The sequence below is a fragment of the Xenopus tropicalis genome, chromosome 4 (genome assembly GCF_000004195.4).
Source record: "Xenopus tropicalis strain Nigerian chromosome 4, UCB_Xtro_10.0, whole genome shotgun sequence".
NCBI classification, from domain to species: domain Eukaryota; kingdom Metazoa; phylum Chordata; class Amphibia; order Anura; family Pipidae; genus Xenopus; species Xenopus tropicalis.
The window spans coordinates 1,784,837-1,801,785 of record NC_030680.2 but is presented as its reverse complement, the minus strand read 5'-3'; the positions used below and the strand labels follow the sequence as shown (position 1 = coordinate 1,801,785).

The following is a 16,949-nucleotide window of genomic DNA, read 5'->3' as shown; positions in this document are numbered from 1 at the left end:
GTCACAGTCTTTCGCAAGGTGTGCATTGAAGGCACAGCAACGGTAACAAATATTGTTTTGTTTTAAGAAAGTCTTTCTCTCATCAAGGCACTTACCTCTGAAGCCTCGGCATTTGTACAGAGGATGAGGTTTGTGATGAATCGGACATCCTTTTGTTAAGTCCATGGTCTTAGCATCGGTGAAAGCAGAAGAGTTTCCTGTAGCTTGGGATACTTCAGTCTTGTGCACCCTGATGGAGCTTCTCTGAGGGGTGTTCTTGTAGCGGTATATCTCTGGCTTGTTGTCACCAAAGGTCTGGAACGTCTGAGCAAACCCTGGGTCATTGTACATCTTTGCTTGTTGAGAGATAAATTGCACGAAATAAGAGAATGGTGGGAATAGTACATTATGTATTTCCTTGTACTTGGTCCCATGTGATGCCCATTTCCTTTTTAGAGAATCTGGCAGCTTTTTCACAAGGTCTTCTATTCCTCTAGCAGAATCAAGATTACCTAGTCCTAGAAAGCATCCTTCATTTTTTGCTGCCAACAGTTCTATTACCAGATCACTGAATTCTCTAAGTTTCTTGCTGCAATCTCTTTCAAAGATATTCCCAAAGTTGTCAATCCTGCCCCACAGGGATTTATCTAACTTCTCTGGAGCTCCATAATCTTCATTCAACCTTTGCCATGACATCTATAGTCCTTTACAAGAATCATTGACATATACTGCCCGAATGCCTTTCACTTGTCTGCTGGACTCTGGACCTAGCCACTTCACTAGGAGATCTGTTTCTTCTTTGTATGAAAGGTGAAGGTCTTCTATAGCATTTTTAAATGACGCCTTCCAAGCCCTGTAGTTTTCTGGTTTCTCGTCGAACTGGACAAGACCTGATGTTATCATTTCTCTGCGTGCCATAAATCTCACTAAGTCTGACATCTGTTGATTGCCAGTAAGTTGGTTTGAATCAGGCTTAATAGGAAGCGCTGGCTTCACATCTGGTGTGTGCTGGTATGATCCCTCTGGAGAATGACTGTCTCTATCAGGAACCCCTGGGTGTGTAACAGGAGGATAGCTGTATTTATTAGTAACAGGTAAAGTCCACTGAATGTCATTATAGTCTCTGGCTGCAGGAGTTTTCACATTAACAGGATACAATTGCTTGAAATCCTTTTGTTCTTGTAACAGAGCACCATCTGGTGGTGAGGCATAGTCACATTGTAAGGGAATGTTCTGGAGAGGTATACTATGATTTTGCTCAAATGATGGGATAACATCACTGTCTCTGTACTCACTAAGCTTTTCTAGGCTTGGCATTGATGGACTGTACTCCTGTGAATGTTTCAGCACATATTCTTTGGTACGTTGCATAGCAGTTTCTGGTTTTACATCAGGCTGCATTGTGAATTTCTGACTTGCTTGTTCTGTAGTGTCAAGAGCTGCATCTAATGTATCTGCTTTGGCATTTGCGATTGCCACGGTCTTATGTAAGTTAAGAATCTCTATTGAAGCTTCTAAGCATGTCTTCTCTAATTTTAGCTCTGTTTCCTTCCCAGTAAATGTGAGTTGAGCTAGTGCAGCGGCAGCTTCTGCGCGGAAAAGCGCAGCGTCAGACACCTGGGAGCGGTTTGAGAGTCTGGATGAATGTGACACCCTAGATCTGGTTTTGATTGATCGTTCAGACATCTTGCCGTCTAATCTTGATAAGAGTTAGCACGTGGTACTATGTTAACTGAAGCTGTACTGTATCTCTGTGGTACTTGCTAATCCACTCTGCGTGTGGGCCTCTTGATACAAGCTGTTGTTTTACTGTGCTGTATTGCATCAGCTATGCGTGATGTTGTCTACTGTTCTGTCCTGCTCACTGTCTGAAGTAAGATTGACAGGCAGATAACCCTCCTTCAAAACACCACACTGTGTAAGTTGTTAACTTGTTTAATGAGTATTTGAAGGTGAAAGGGTAAAACTGAAATACATACAAATAAAAGGGTATAAGTGTCTCTGCTGGTGAAACAATATACATACATATACATTACACGGATGTAATAAATCTGCTATCAAACAGAAACAAACCTCCCTCTCTGAGATGCAGGAGCTGAGTATATTAAGCAAGTAAAACTGTATACACTCACCAACAATGCTGCATAGGGCCTGTTTAGCATGGAGGAAGCTGAAAGCACATGAGATAAACTGCACAGGCTGGAAACACCTACTTCCTGTGACCTGGAGTTATCAGGGGTCAATAGCTAACTTTATTAAACAAATAACTAACACCAGGAAATATCTACAAGTGTCCAGTAGATGGAGCTGGAGGACTGCTCATACCAATAATTAAATGAAAAGACATATATCTGTCCTGACAGCACAGTAGTATAATTACAAAAAACACAAATAAGCACTCACCCCAAATCCCCCCCTAACTGGCCTTCAGGCTGGGCCCCCTTAGCCCATAACAAGGTTACAGATATATAGAAACATTGGGGTAACAGTCACCCCGCTATAGTTCCAGGGGTACCCAGGGCACAAATAAGCCCTCACCCCAAATCCCCCCCTAACTGGCCTTCAGGCTGGGCCCCCTTAGCCCATAACAAGGTTACAGATATATAGAAACATTGGAGTAACAGTCACCCCGCTATAGTTCCAGGGGTACCCAGGGCACAAATAAGCCCTCACCCCAAATCCCCCCCTAACTGGCCTTCAGGCTGGGCCCCCTTAGCCCATAACAAGGTTACAGATATATAGAAACATTGGGGTAACAGTCACCCCGCTATAGTTCCAGGGGTACCCAGGGCACAAATAAGCACTCACCCCAAATCCCCCCCTAACTGGCCTTCAGGCTGGGCCCCCTTAGCCCATAACAAGGTTACAGATATATAGAAACATTGGGGTAACAGTCACCCCACTATAGTTCCAGGGGTACCTAGGGCACAAATAAGCCCTCACCCCAAATCCCCCCCTAACTGGCCTTCAGGCTGGGCCCCCTTAGCCCATAACAAGGTTACAGATATATAGAAACATTGGGGTAACAGTCACCCCGCTATAGTTCCAGGGGTACCCAGGGCACAAATAAGCACTCACCCCAAATCCCCCCCTAACTGGCCTTCAGGCTGGGCCCCCTTAGCCCATAAGAAGGTTACAGATATATAGAAACATTGGGGTAACAGTCACCCTGCTATGGTTCCAAGGGTACCCAAGGCACAAATAAGCACTCACCCCAAATCCCCCCCTAACTGGCCTTCAGGCTGGGCCCCCTTAGCCCATAACAAGGTTACAGATATATAGAAACATTGGGGTAACAGTCACCCCGCTATAGTTCCAGGGGTACCCAGGGCACAAATAAGCACTCACCCCAAATCCCCCCTAACTGGCCTTCAGGCTGGGCTCCCTTAGCCCATAACAAGGTTACAGATATATAGAAACATTGGGGTAACAGTCACCCCGCTATAGTTCCAGGGGTACCCAGGGCACAAATAAGCACTCACCCCAAATCCCCCCCTAACTGGCCTTCAGGCTGGGCCCCCTTAGCCCATAACAAGGTTACAGATATATAGAAACATTGGGGTAACAGTCACCCCGCTATAGTTCCAGGGGTACCCAGGGCACAAATAAGCACTCACCCCAAATCCCCCCCTAACTGGCCTTCAGGCTGGGCCCCCTTAGCCCATAACAAGGTTACAGATATATAGAAACATTGGGGTAACAGTCACCCCGCTATAGTTCCAGGGGTACCCAGGGCACAAATAAGCACTCACCCCAAATCCCCCCCTAACTGGCCTTCAGGCTGGGCCCCCTTAGCCCATAACAAGGTTACAGATATATAGAAACATTGGGGTAACAGTCACCCTGCTATAGTTCCAGGGGTACCCAGGGCACAAATAAGCACCCCAAATCCCCCCCTAAATGGCCTTCAGGCTGGGCCCCCTTAGCCCATAACAAGGTTACAGATATATAGAAACATTGGGGTAACAGTCACCCCGCTATAGTTCCAGGGGTACCCAGGGCACAAATAAGCCCTCACCCCAAATCCCCCCCTAACTGGCCTTCAGGCTGGGCCCCCTTAGCCCATAACAAGGTTACAGATATATAGAAACATTGGGGTAACAGTCACCCCGCTATAGTTCCAGGGGTACCCAGGGCACAAATAAGCCCTCACCCCAAATCCCCCCCTAACTGGCCTTCAGGCTGGGCCCCCTTAGCCCATAACAAGGTTACAGATATATAGAAACATTGGGGTAACAGTCACCCCACTATAGTTCCAGGGGTACCCAGGGCACAAATAAGCACTTACCCCAAATCCCCCCCTAACTGGCCTTCAGGCTGGGCCCCCTTAGCCCATAACAAGGTTACAGATATATAGAAACATTGGGGTAACAGTCACCCCGCTATAGTTCCAGGGGTACCCAGGGCACAAATAAGCACTCACCCCAAATCCCCCCCTAACTGGCCTTCAGGCTGGGCCCCCTTAGCCCATAAGAAGGTTACAGATATATAGAAACATTGGGGTAACAGTCACCCTGCTATAGTTCCAGGGGTACCCAAGGCACAAATAACCACCCACCCAAAATCCCCCCCTAACTGGCCTTCAGGCTGGGCTCCCTTAGCCCATAACAAGGTTACAGATATATAGAAACATTGGGGTAACAGTCACCCTGCTATAGTTCCAGGGGTACCCAGGGGACAAATAAGCACTCACCCCAAATCCCCCCCTAACTGGCCTTCAGGCTGGGCCCCCTTAGCCCATAACAAGGTTACAGATATATAGAAACATTGGGGTAACAGTCACCCCACTATAGTTCCAGGGGTACCCAGGGCACAAATAAGCACTCACCCCAAATCCCCCCTAACTGGCCTTCAGGCTGGGCCCCCTTAGCCCATAACAAGGTTACAGATATATAGAAACATTGGGGTAACAGTCACCCCACTATAGTTCCAGGGGTACCCAGGGCACAAATAAGCACTCATCCCAAATCCCCCCTAACTGGCCTTCAGGCTGGGCCCCCTTAGCCCATAACAAGGTTACAGATATATAGAAACATTGGGGTAACAGTCACCCTGCTATAGTTCCAGGGGTACCCAGGGCACAAATAAGCACTCACCCCAAATCCCCCCTAACTGGCCTTCAGGCTGGGCCCCCTTAGCCCATAACAAGGTTACAGATATATAGAAACATTGGGGTAACAGTCACCCCACTATAGTTCCAGGGGTACCCAGGGCACAAATAAGCACTCACCCCAAATTCCCCCCTAACTGGCCTTCAGGCTGGGCCCCCTTAGCCCATAACAAGGTTACAGATATATAGAGACATTGGGGTAACAGTCACCCCACTATAGTTCCAGGGGTACCCAGGGCACAAATAAGCACTCACCCCAAATCCCCCCTAACTGGCCTTCAGGCTGGGCCCCCTTAGCCCATAACAAGGTTACAGATATATAGAAACATTGGGGTAACAGTCACCCCGCTATAGTTCCAGGGGTACCCAGGGCACAAATAAGCACTCACCCCAAATCCCCCTAACTGGCCTTCAGGCTGGGCCCCCTTAGCCCATAACAAGGTTACAGATATATAGAAACATTGGGGTAACAGTCACCCCGCTATAGTTCCAGGGGTACCCAGGGCACAAATAAGCACTCACCCCAAATCCCCCCCTAACTGGCCTTCAGGCTGGGCTCCCTTAGCCCATAACAAGGTTCCAGATATATAGAAACATTGGGGTAACAGTCACCCCGCTATAGTTCCAGGGGTACCCAGGGCACAAATAAGCACTCACCCCAAATCCCCCCCTAACTGGCCTTCAGGCTGGGCCCCCTTAGCCCATAACAAGGTTACAGATATATAGAAACATTGGGGTAACAGTCACCCTGCTATAGTTCCAGGGGTACCCTGGGCACAAATAAGCACTCACCCCAAATCCCCCCCTAACTGGCCTTCAGGCTGGGCCCCCTTAGCCCATAACAAGGTTACAGATATATAGAAACATTGGGGTAACAGTCACCCCACTATAGTTCCAGGGGTACCCAGGGCACAAATAAGCACTCACCCCAAATCCCCCCCTAACTGGCCTTCAGGCTGGGCCCCCTTAGCCCATAACAAGGTTACAGATATATAGAAACATTGGGGTAACAGTCACCCCACTATAGTTCCAGGGGTACCCAGGGCACAAATAAGCACTCACCCCAAATCCCCCCTAACTGGCCTTCAGGCTGGGCCCCCTTAGCCCATAACAAGGTTACAGATATATAGAAACATTGGGGTAACAGTCACCCCGCTATAGTTCCAGGGGTACCCAGGGCACAAATAAGCACTCACCCCAAATCCCCCCTAACTGGCCTTCAGGCTGGGCTCCCTTAGCCCATAACAAGGTTACAGATATATAGAAACATTGGGGTAACAGTCACCCCGCTATAGTTCCAGGGGTACCCAGGGCACAAATAAGCACTCACCCCAAATCCCCCCCTAACTGGCCTTCAGGCTGGGCCCCCTTAGCCCATAACAAGGTTACAGATATATAGAAACATTGGGGTAACAGTCACCCCAGCTATAGTTCCAGGGGTACCCAGGGCACAAATAAGCACTCACCCCAAATCCCCCCCTAACTGGCCTTCAGGCTGGGCCCCCTTAGCCCATAACAAGGTTACAGATATATAGAAACATTGGGGTAACAGTCACCCTGCTATAGTTCCAGGGGTACCCAGGGCACAAATAAGCACCCCAAATCCCCCCTAACTGGCCTTCAGGCTGGGCCCCCTTAGCCCATAACAAGGTTACAGATATATAGAAACATTGGGGTAACAGTCACCCCGCTATAGTTCCAGGGGTACCCAGGGCACAAATAAGCCCTCACCCCAAATCCCCCCCTAACTGGCCTTCAGGCTGGGCCCCCTTAGCCCATAACAAGGTTACAGATATATAGAAACATTGGGGTAACAGTCACCCCGCTATAGTTCCAGGGGTACCCAGGGCACAAATAAGCCCTCACCCCAAATCCCCCCCTAACTGGCCTTCAGGCTGGGCCCCCTTAGCCCATAAGAAGGTTACAGATATATAGAAACATTGGGGTAACAGTCACCCCGCTATAGTTCCAGGGGTACCCAGGGCACAAATAAGCACTCACCCCAAATCCCCCCCTAACTGGCCTTCAGGCTGGGCCCCCTTAGCCCATAAGAAGGTTACAGATATATAGAAACATTGGGGTAACAGTCACCCTGCTATAGTTCCAGGGGTACCCAAGGCACAAATAAGCACCCACCCCAAATCCCCCCCTAACTGGCCTTCAGGCTGGGCTCCCTTAGCCCATAACAAGGTTACAGATATATAGAAACATTGGGGTAACAGTCACCCTGCTATAGTTCCAGGGGTACCCAGGGGACAAATAAGCACTCACCCCAAATCCCCCCCTAACTGGCCTTCAGGCTGGGCCCCCTTAGCCCATAACAAGGTTACAGATATATAGAAACATTGGGGTAACAGTCACCCCACTATAGTTCCAGGGGTACCCAGGGCACAAATAAGCACTCACCCCAAATCCCCCCTAACTGGCCTTCAGGCTGGGCCCCCTTAGCCCATAACAAGGTTACAGATATATAGAAACATTGGGGTAACAGTCACCCCACTATAGTTCCAGGGGTACCCAGGGCACAAATAAGCACTCATCCCAAATCCCCCCTAACTGGCCTTCAGGCTGGGCCCCCTTAGCCCATAACAAGGTTACAGATATATAGAAACATTGGGGTAACAGTCACCCCACTATAGTTCCAGGGGTACCCAGGGCACAAATAAGCACTCACCCCAAATCCCCCCCTAACTGGCCTTCAGGCTGGGCCCCCTTAGCCCATAACAAGGTTACAGATATATAGAAACATTGGGGTAACAGTCACCCCACTATAGTTCCAGGGGTACCCAGGGCACAAATAAGCACTCACCCCAAATCCCCCCTAACTGGCCTTCAGGCTGGGCCCCTAAGCCCATAACAAGGTTACAGATATATAGAAACATTGGGGTAACAGTCACCCCACTATAGTTCCAGATGTACCCAGGGCACAAATAAGCACTCACCCCATATCCCCCCTAACTGGCCTTCAGGCTGGGCCCCCTTAGCCCATAACAAGGTTACAGATATATAGAAACATTGGGGTAACAGTCACCCCGCTATAGTTCCAGGGGTACCCAGGGCACAAATAAGCACTCACCCCAAATCCCCCCTAACTGGCCTTCAGGCTGGGCCCCCTTAGCCCATAACAAGGTTACAGATATATAGAAACATTGGGGTAACAGTCACCCCGCTATAGTTCCAGGGGTACCCAGGGCACAAATAAGCACTCACCCCAAATCCCCCCCTAACTGGCCTTCAGGCTGGGCTCCCTTAGCCCATAACAAGGTTCCAGATATATAGAAACATTGGGGTAACAGTCACCCCGCTATAGTTCCAGGGGTACCCAGGGCACAAATAAGCACTCACCCCAAATCCCCCCCTAACTGGCCTTCAGGCTGGGCCCCCTTAGCCCATAACAAGGTTACAGATATATAGAAACATTGGGGTAACAGTCACCCTGCTATAGTTCCAGGGGTACCCTGGGCACAAATAAGCACTCACCCCAAATCCCCCCCTAACTGGCCTTCAGGCTGGGCCCCCTTAGCCCATAACAAGGTTACAGATATATAGAAACATTGGGGTAACAGTCACCCCGCTATAGTTCCAGGGGTACCCAGGGCACAAATAAGCACTCACCCCAAATCCCCCCCTAACTGGCCTTCAGGCTTGGCCCCCTTAGCCCATAACAAGGTTACAGATATATAGAAACATTGGGGTAACAGTCACCCTGCTATAGTTCCAGGGGTACCCAGGGCACAAATAAGCACTCACCCCAAATCCCCCCTAACTGGCCTTCAGGCTGGGCCCCCTTAGCCCATAACAAGGTTACAGATATATAGAAACATTGGGGTAACAGTCACCCTGCTATAGTTCCAGGGGTACCCAAGGCACAAATAAGCACTCACCCCAAATCCCCCCTAACTGGCCTTCAGGCTGGGCCCCCTTAGCCCATAACAAGGTTACAGATATATAGAAACATTGGGGTAACAGTCACCCCGCTATAGTTCCAGGGGTACCCAGGGCACAAATAAGCACTCACCCCAAATCCCCCCTAACTGGCCTTCAGGCTGGGCTCCCTTAGCCCATAACAAGGTTACAGATATATAGAAACATTGGGGTAACAGTCACCCCGCTATAGTTCCAGGGGTACCCAGGGCACAAATAAGCACTCACCCCAAATCCCCCCCTAACTGGCCTTCAGGCTGGGCCCCCTTAGCCCATAACAAGGTTACAGATATATAGAAACATTGGGGTAACAGTCACCCCGCTATAGTTCCAGGGGTACCCAGGGCACAAATAAGCACTCACCCCAAATCCCCCCCTAACTGGCCTTCAGGCTGGGCCCCCTTAGCCCATAACAAGGTTACAGATATATAGAAACATTGGGGTAACAGTCACCCTGCTATAGTTCCAGGGGTACCCAGGGCACAAATAAGCACCCCAAATCCCCCCTAACTGGCCTTCAGGCTGGGCCCCCTTAGCCCATAACAAGGTTACAGATATATAGAAACATTGGGGTAACAGTCACCCCGCTATAGTTCCAGGGGTACCCAGGGCACAAATAAGCCCTCACCCCAAATCCCCCCCTAACTGGCCTTCAGGCTGGGCCCCCTTAGCCCATAACAAGGTTACAGATATATAGAAACATTGGGGTAACAGTCACCCCGCTATAGTTCCAGGGGTACCCAGGGCACAAATAAGCCCTCACCCCAAATCCCCCCCTAACTGGCCTTCAGGCTGGGCCCCCTTAGCCCATAAGAAGGTTACAGATATATAGAAACATTGGGGTAACAGTCACCCCGCTATAGTTCCAGGGGTACCCAGGGCACAAATAAGCACTCACCCCAAATCCCCCCCTAACTGGCCTTCAGGCTGGGCCCCCTTAGCCCATAAGAAGGTTACAGATATATAGAAACATTGGGGTAACAGTCACCCTGCTATAGTTCCAGGGGTACCCAAGGCACAAATAAGCACCCACCCCAAATCCCCCCCTAACTGGCCTTCAGGCTGGGCTCCCTTAGCCCATAACAAGGTTACAGATATATAGAAACATTGGGGTAACAGTCACCCTGCTATAGTTCCAGGGGTACCCAGGGGACAAATAAGCACTCACCCCAAATCCCCCCCTAACTGGCCTTCAGGCTGGGCCCCCTTAGCCCATAACAAGGTTACAGATATATAGAAACATTGGGGTAACAGTCACCCCACTATAGTTCCAGGGGTACCCAGGGCACAAATAAGCACTCACCCCAAATCCCCCCTAACTGGCCTTCAGGCTGGGCCCCCTAAGCCCATAACAAGGTTACAGATATATAGAAACATTGGGGTAACAGTCACCCCACTATAGTTCCAGGGGTACCCAGGGCACAAATAAGCACTCACCCCAAATCCCCCCTAACTGGCCTTCAGGCTGGGCCCCCTAAGCCCATAACAAGGTTACAGATATATAGAAACATTGGGGTAACAGTCACCCCACTATAGTTCCAGGGGTACCCAGGGCACAAATAAGCACTCACCCCATATCCCCCCTAACTGGCCTTCAGGCTGGGCCCCCTTAGCCCATAACAAGGTTACAGATATATAGAAACATTGGGGTAACAGTCACCCCGCTATAGTTCCAGGGGTACCCAGGGCACAAATAAGCACTCACCCCAAATCCCCCCTAACTGGCCTTCAGGCTGGGCCCCCTTAGCCCATAACAAGGTTACAGATATATAGAAACATTGGGGTAACAGTCACCCCGCTATAGTTCCAGGGGTACCCAGGGCACAAATAAGCACTCACCCCAAATCCCCCCCTAACTGGCCTTCAGGCTGGGCTCCCTTAGCCCATAACAAGGTTCCAGATATATAGAAACATTGGGGTAACAGTCACCCCGCTATAGTTCCAGGGGTACCCAGGGCACAAATAAGCACTCACCCCAAATCCCCCCCTAACTGGCCTTCAGGCTGGGCCCCCTTAGCCCATAACAAGGTTACAGATATATAGAAACATTGGGGTAACAGTCACCCTGCTATAGTTCCAGGGGTACCCTGGGCACAAATAAGCACTCACCCCAAATCCCCCCCTAACTGGCCTTCAGGCTGGGCCCCCTTAGCCCATAACAAGGTTACAGATATATAGAAACATTGGGGTAACAGTCACCCCGCTATAGTTCCAGGGGTACCCAGGGCACAAATAAGCACTCACCCCAAATCCCCCCCTAACTGGCCTTCAGGCTTGGCCCCCTTAGCCCATAACACGGTTACAGATATATAGAAACATTGGGGTAACAGTCACCCTGCTATAGTTCCAGGGGTACCCAGGGCACAAATAAGCACTCACCCCAAATCCCCCCTAACTGGCCTTCAGGCTGGGCCCCCTTAGCCCATAACAAGGTTACAGATATATAGAAACATTGGGGTAACAGTCACCCTGCTATAGTTCCAGGGGTACCCAGGGCACAAATAAGCACTCACCCCAAATCCCCCCTAACTGGCCTTCAGGCTGGGCCCCCTTAGCCCATAACAAGGTTACAGATATATAGAAACATTGGGGTAACAGTCAGCACCAGGGTGTTATGTATGTGCAGAAGCTGTGTTATGTTTTATAAAGTTATATGCTTTTGAAGGATGTTAGAATATTGCAGCCTTGGGAAACAGTGGGAGGAACCTGGTTGGCCACCTCCACCTCCACCCCCCCCCAGAACGGCGCATGCACACTGAAGCACACGCCAAGGGGGGTGCAATCCGATTGGTCATTGTCCCAATGACAAAGTAGCAGGACTAGGGGTACGCAGGAGAGGTTCCTGTCTGGTGCCCCCCAATTGTTGCACCCTAGGCAGCTACCTCTTCTGCCTACCCCTAGTTCTGGCCCTGGCGATGCATTACTGTCCTGTATCACTGATATAACAATGGCGACAAGGACATCTGAACCCTGTGCAACCCCTGAAAAGTTTCTGCAGCACCCTGGGGAGCTGGCAGTGCCCTGGGATCTCTGGTAGGAACAGTTTTCTATCTACTTACTGGCATCTGGCCTGGATGGGGCCTCCCCTGAGAGGGAAAGGGCCCTGTTACTTAACTCTGGGAGCAGATGCCTCATACCCTGCTACAGTACAGACCCTGGGGAATTATTTTCAACCTGCACCACATGCTTTAGTGACCAGTGTGCATTTTCGCAAGCCCTGTCAGGCTGAAGGGGAAACTATACGTCACTATGTTGCTGAGCTGCGACAGCGAGCAGTCCCCTGCAAATGTGGGTCCTTACAAGATGAAATGATTACAGACCAACTGATTGAAAAAACAACAAACCCTAAACTCAGAGAGAGGTTGCTTATGGAGCCAGATACACTTACTTTACACAAAGTTGTGGAATTGGGGTGCCAAATGGAAATGGTTTTGCTGGAGGCCAAGAATCTACTGCCCCCTGTATGATCCCCATTCATGTACACAAATGTCACGATACCACTACTCTTGGACACCAGGGCAAAGGTTTCCATTATAAATTCTGCTACATACAATGCACATTTTCAGCATTACCCACTCCAAGATACACTAACTTGCTTAAAGGGACACTAAACCCTGCTGCACAGCGCGGCTCAACCCAACGTTACTCAGCTTTTGCCGGACTACAAATCCCAGAATAATGTAACATATAATGAAGGATGAGGCATGCTGGGAGCTGTAGTCCAGCAACATCAGGGCTGTATTCTTAAAGCAATATTGCCCAATAAAACTTTCCCAGCTCTCTAGGGCCAATTAATATGCAAAAGAATCCCCCAATGAGAATCCCAGCTGATGTGAGTAAATCCGGCTCCCTGTTCTCTGTTCCTGCAATTGGAGTTGGGAGCAATAAGCACAGTTTCCCAGCACTGAACAAGTCTGTCCCTTTATCCCCATGTCTGATTCCTGTGCCATATAATGACGGGAAAATGCCATCATTATCTCTATATGTAAGGTACCAGCAAGGGGCCTGACACAGGGAATCAGCATTCTCATTGGTCACTTCTTCTGCATCTGTAATGAAGGGAAAATGCCATCATTATCTCTATATGTAAGGTACCAGCAAGGGGCCTGACACAGGGAATCAGCATTCTCATTGGTCACTTCTTCTGCATCTATAATGAAGGGAAAATGCCATCATTATCTCTATATGTAAGGTACCAGCAAGGGGCCTGACACAGGGAATCAGCATTCTCATTGGTCACTTCTCTTGCATCTATAATGAAGTTTTCAGTCAGTAGAATTCTCATTGGGGAATCAGTTTCCATGTGTAATTAGGTTTTTCATCAACTTCTATAGAGAACTAGGGGGGCAGTGGGGCAGCTTTACGTTTGGGTTTAGTGTCCCTTTAACAGGCTACAGTAATATCCAAATTTCAGTCTTGGGCCAGGTGACCTTACCTGTTACACACCAAAACAAGCATTTGGGAAGCTTTACATTTTATGTCACTGAGAAACCTACTGGGGCTGGGCTTATTTCATGCACTGGGATTTAAAGTTCTTGGCCAGACAAATGCTGAAATACACATAGTAGACACTGTCTGGAAGGAAAAATATCCTCAGGCCTTTAATTGGCTGGGGGCATATGCAAATGTTCTCACAATCCAATGGTGAACACTCGAGTATCTCCAGTGATGCAGTCCTTGCGCAGTCCCCCTCTAGCAATCCGCGCTACAGTAGAAGCAGAACTCAATAAGCTGTTGTAGGAGGATATTATAGAACCAATTGACTCCTCAAACCTAGTAATTGCAAAAAAAAAAAGGATGGGCAGATTCGGCTATGTGTGGACTTACGTCAGGTAAACAAAGCAATAAAACCCGACTGTTACCCTCTGCCCACTACAGAAGATTTAATTTCCCAATGCCATGGGTCAAAATTTTTCACAAAGCTGGACCTCCATCAAGGCTATTTATAAATACCCATGTCTTGGCAGGCTAGAAACCTGACCGCTTTCATTACACATCAAGGACTTTTAAATAGTTAAAATGCATGCCATTCAGGCTGTGTTAGGCCTCAAGATGTTTCCAGAAAGTTATGGTCTCTGTTTTTGCGGGAATCTCTGGGGTAACAATTTATCTGGATGACATACTTATCCATGAAACACAATGCAATCCTTGATCAGGTGTTCCACAGGCTGATGGACTATAACCTCACCTTAAATGAAGCAAAATGTGTTTTCACAAGTTGACTTTGTGGGTCATAGATTATCCTCACTGGGAATTCAACCCTTATAATCCACCGTTGAGGCCATACATCAATTGCCTGAACCAAAAGACAGAGCAGAACCATTACGTGCCTTATTGAAAAAAAGATATACAGTGGGAGTGGGCACCAGCTTGTTCCCAAGCAGTCTGTACACTGAGGCAGTGTATTGCTTCAGCACCAACCCTTGCACATGTTTCACCAAATGCACCTACATTAGTCTCTTGTGATGCTTCAGCCATTGCCATAGGTGCAGTCTTATCACAGATATAACATGGAGTGGAGCACCCTGTTGCTTTTGCTTCTCGAGCTCCCTCTCCAGTGGAGCAGAAATATGCTGAGGCATTGGCCTGTATATGGCTTATGAAAGGTGGCATCATTTCCTTTATGGCAGGAAGTTTACCCTGAGAACAGATCACCAAGCCCTAACTTGCTGTCTACATCAGGATCAGGCCATCGTCCCCTGCGTATTCACAGATGGTCAGACAGGTTATATCAATACAACTTAGAAGTCCCCTACAGAGCCAGAAAATTGAATCAAGTTGTGGGTTACTTGTCCCGTGTGGTCGTCAAGCCTGAGGAGACACAGACTTCACAGGAGGAAGAAGACAGTCTGGTGATATCCAATTCATTAGTCTTTACAGTTACGCTACAAGACTTAGTGACCTCATCTCAGAATGATCCAGTGATCATATAAATACTAACATACTTACGCGGAGAATGGCCATCTGTTCTACCAGGACACCTTCAGTCATACTACCAAGTTAGAACATAGTTGTCACCTTGGAAAGATGTTTGTTAAGTACAAGGGTACAGGGCAGTTATTCCAACTGCACTAAGGCCAGCAGTCCTCAAGATGGCATTTAGGTGTGGTGAGAACAAAACAGCTTTGTAGAGAAGCAGTATGGTGGCCTGGCATAGACAACCAAATTAAAACCTTGATTCAAACTGTGAACCTTGCTTACTCTCTGGGGAAAATCTGAAGAAAACCGCTGCTCCACTACAAATTAGGCCTTTTCCATAGGCACCATGGGATACAATTCAGCTGGATATATGTGGAGAAATCTCTGTTGCACCAGAGGTACTTATTGGTCACATATGATTTGTACTCTAAATGGCCAGAGGTAGCTACAGCAGGAATCATTACCACTAAAGTCATCATCACGGTGGGGACTTCCACTAGAAATTATTACAGACAATGGGCCATGATTTCCTTCAACTGAAGGCACATTTTAACATCTCAATACCATCCACAGGCTAATGGAGGTGTGGAACACCACTTTAATCAGACTTTAGAGAATGGCCTTAAGGTACATTTGAACCAAGGCCTTTTGTTTAGAAAAGCTTTAACTGCAGTCCTACAGCACTACTGGTCTGCACCCCATAGTGCAACTGGGGAATCACCAGCAAAACTGATGATAGGCCATAATCTCCGGATGCCCCTAACACGTTTACGGCCACTGATGGAAGTCAATGAACCCCAAGAGTTGCGAGCAAGGGTTAAAAATTAACCCTTTATGCTGGGCAATGGGTAAGAATAAGAAAGCCCTCAATCAGATCAAAATTTGATCCTATTTTATCTGATCCCATTCAGATTCACAGTCAGTTGGGACCAGTAACCTACAGACTGCAGGATGGATCTACCTGGCATGTGAGCAGTTTAGTCCCCATTCCTGAGCCCTTACAGGTGAGGGACACAACCTCTAACTGGCATTTCTTGGATGATCCAACCAAACTGAGAATTGCCTCTGCAAAACACACATAGAGAGTTATTAGCAAATTATAAGCACTGTCTACATTTAGTAGCCACGACAATTAGTTGCTACTAGTAGCTCCGTGTGTCTTCACCCTAAGGAAGGGAAAAATGGCATCATTATCTCTATATGTAAGGTACCAGCAAGGGGCCTGACACAGTGCTGGGAATCAGCATTCTCATTGGTCACTTCTCTTGCATTTATCATTTTTTTGTGGCAACTTCTATAGCAAAATAGGGGGGCAGTGGGACAGTATCATGGCTGAGTTTACATCCCCTTTAATATCTGTGTGTGTTTCTATCAGGTTCTTTAAGGGTAGATATGGGGGTGTCGCTTGTGAAATCCCTGAGGAATGAAGAAGCGTTTATCCCGTGCTCTGTAACCGACTGGGGCCCCGGAGAAGTGAATCCCAAAAACCTGGCAGTTGAATGGACCCAGAAAACCTTGGATGGAAGGGAAGGGCAAGTGTATCTGTATGTGTCTGGGACTCACACCCCCACCCGGCCCGGATCCTATATATCCAGGGACCTTATAACCGGCAATGTGGGGCTTCACTTACCCCGGGTTCAGTTCACAGATGAAGGAGAATATACCTGCACTGTCTTTTATACCCCAGATAAAGCCGTGGGAAAGTCTGCCCTGCAGGTGTCAGGTAAGTGGCTTTTACCTACTGTATCTTCCCTTTTTGTTTTTGACCCATACTGACCTATCTATCCACTCACATACAGACCCACACTGACCTATCCACTCACATACAGACCCACACTGACCTATCCACTCACATACAGACCCACACTGACCTATCCACTCACATACAGACCCACACTGACCTATCCACTCACATACAGACCCACACTGACCTATCTATACACTCACATACAGACCCATACTGACCTATCCACTCACATACAGACCCACACTGACCTATCCACTCACATACAGACCC

At 48.4% G+C, this 16,949-nt stretch overlaps 1 pseudogene; it reads left to right on the top strand.

Moving 5' to 3' along the window:
• The first annotated feature begins 16,313 nt into the window (after positions 1-16,313).
• LOC116410229 overlaps positions 16,314-16,949 on the top strand; it is a 36,488-nt pseudogene continuing 35,852 nt past the window's right edge.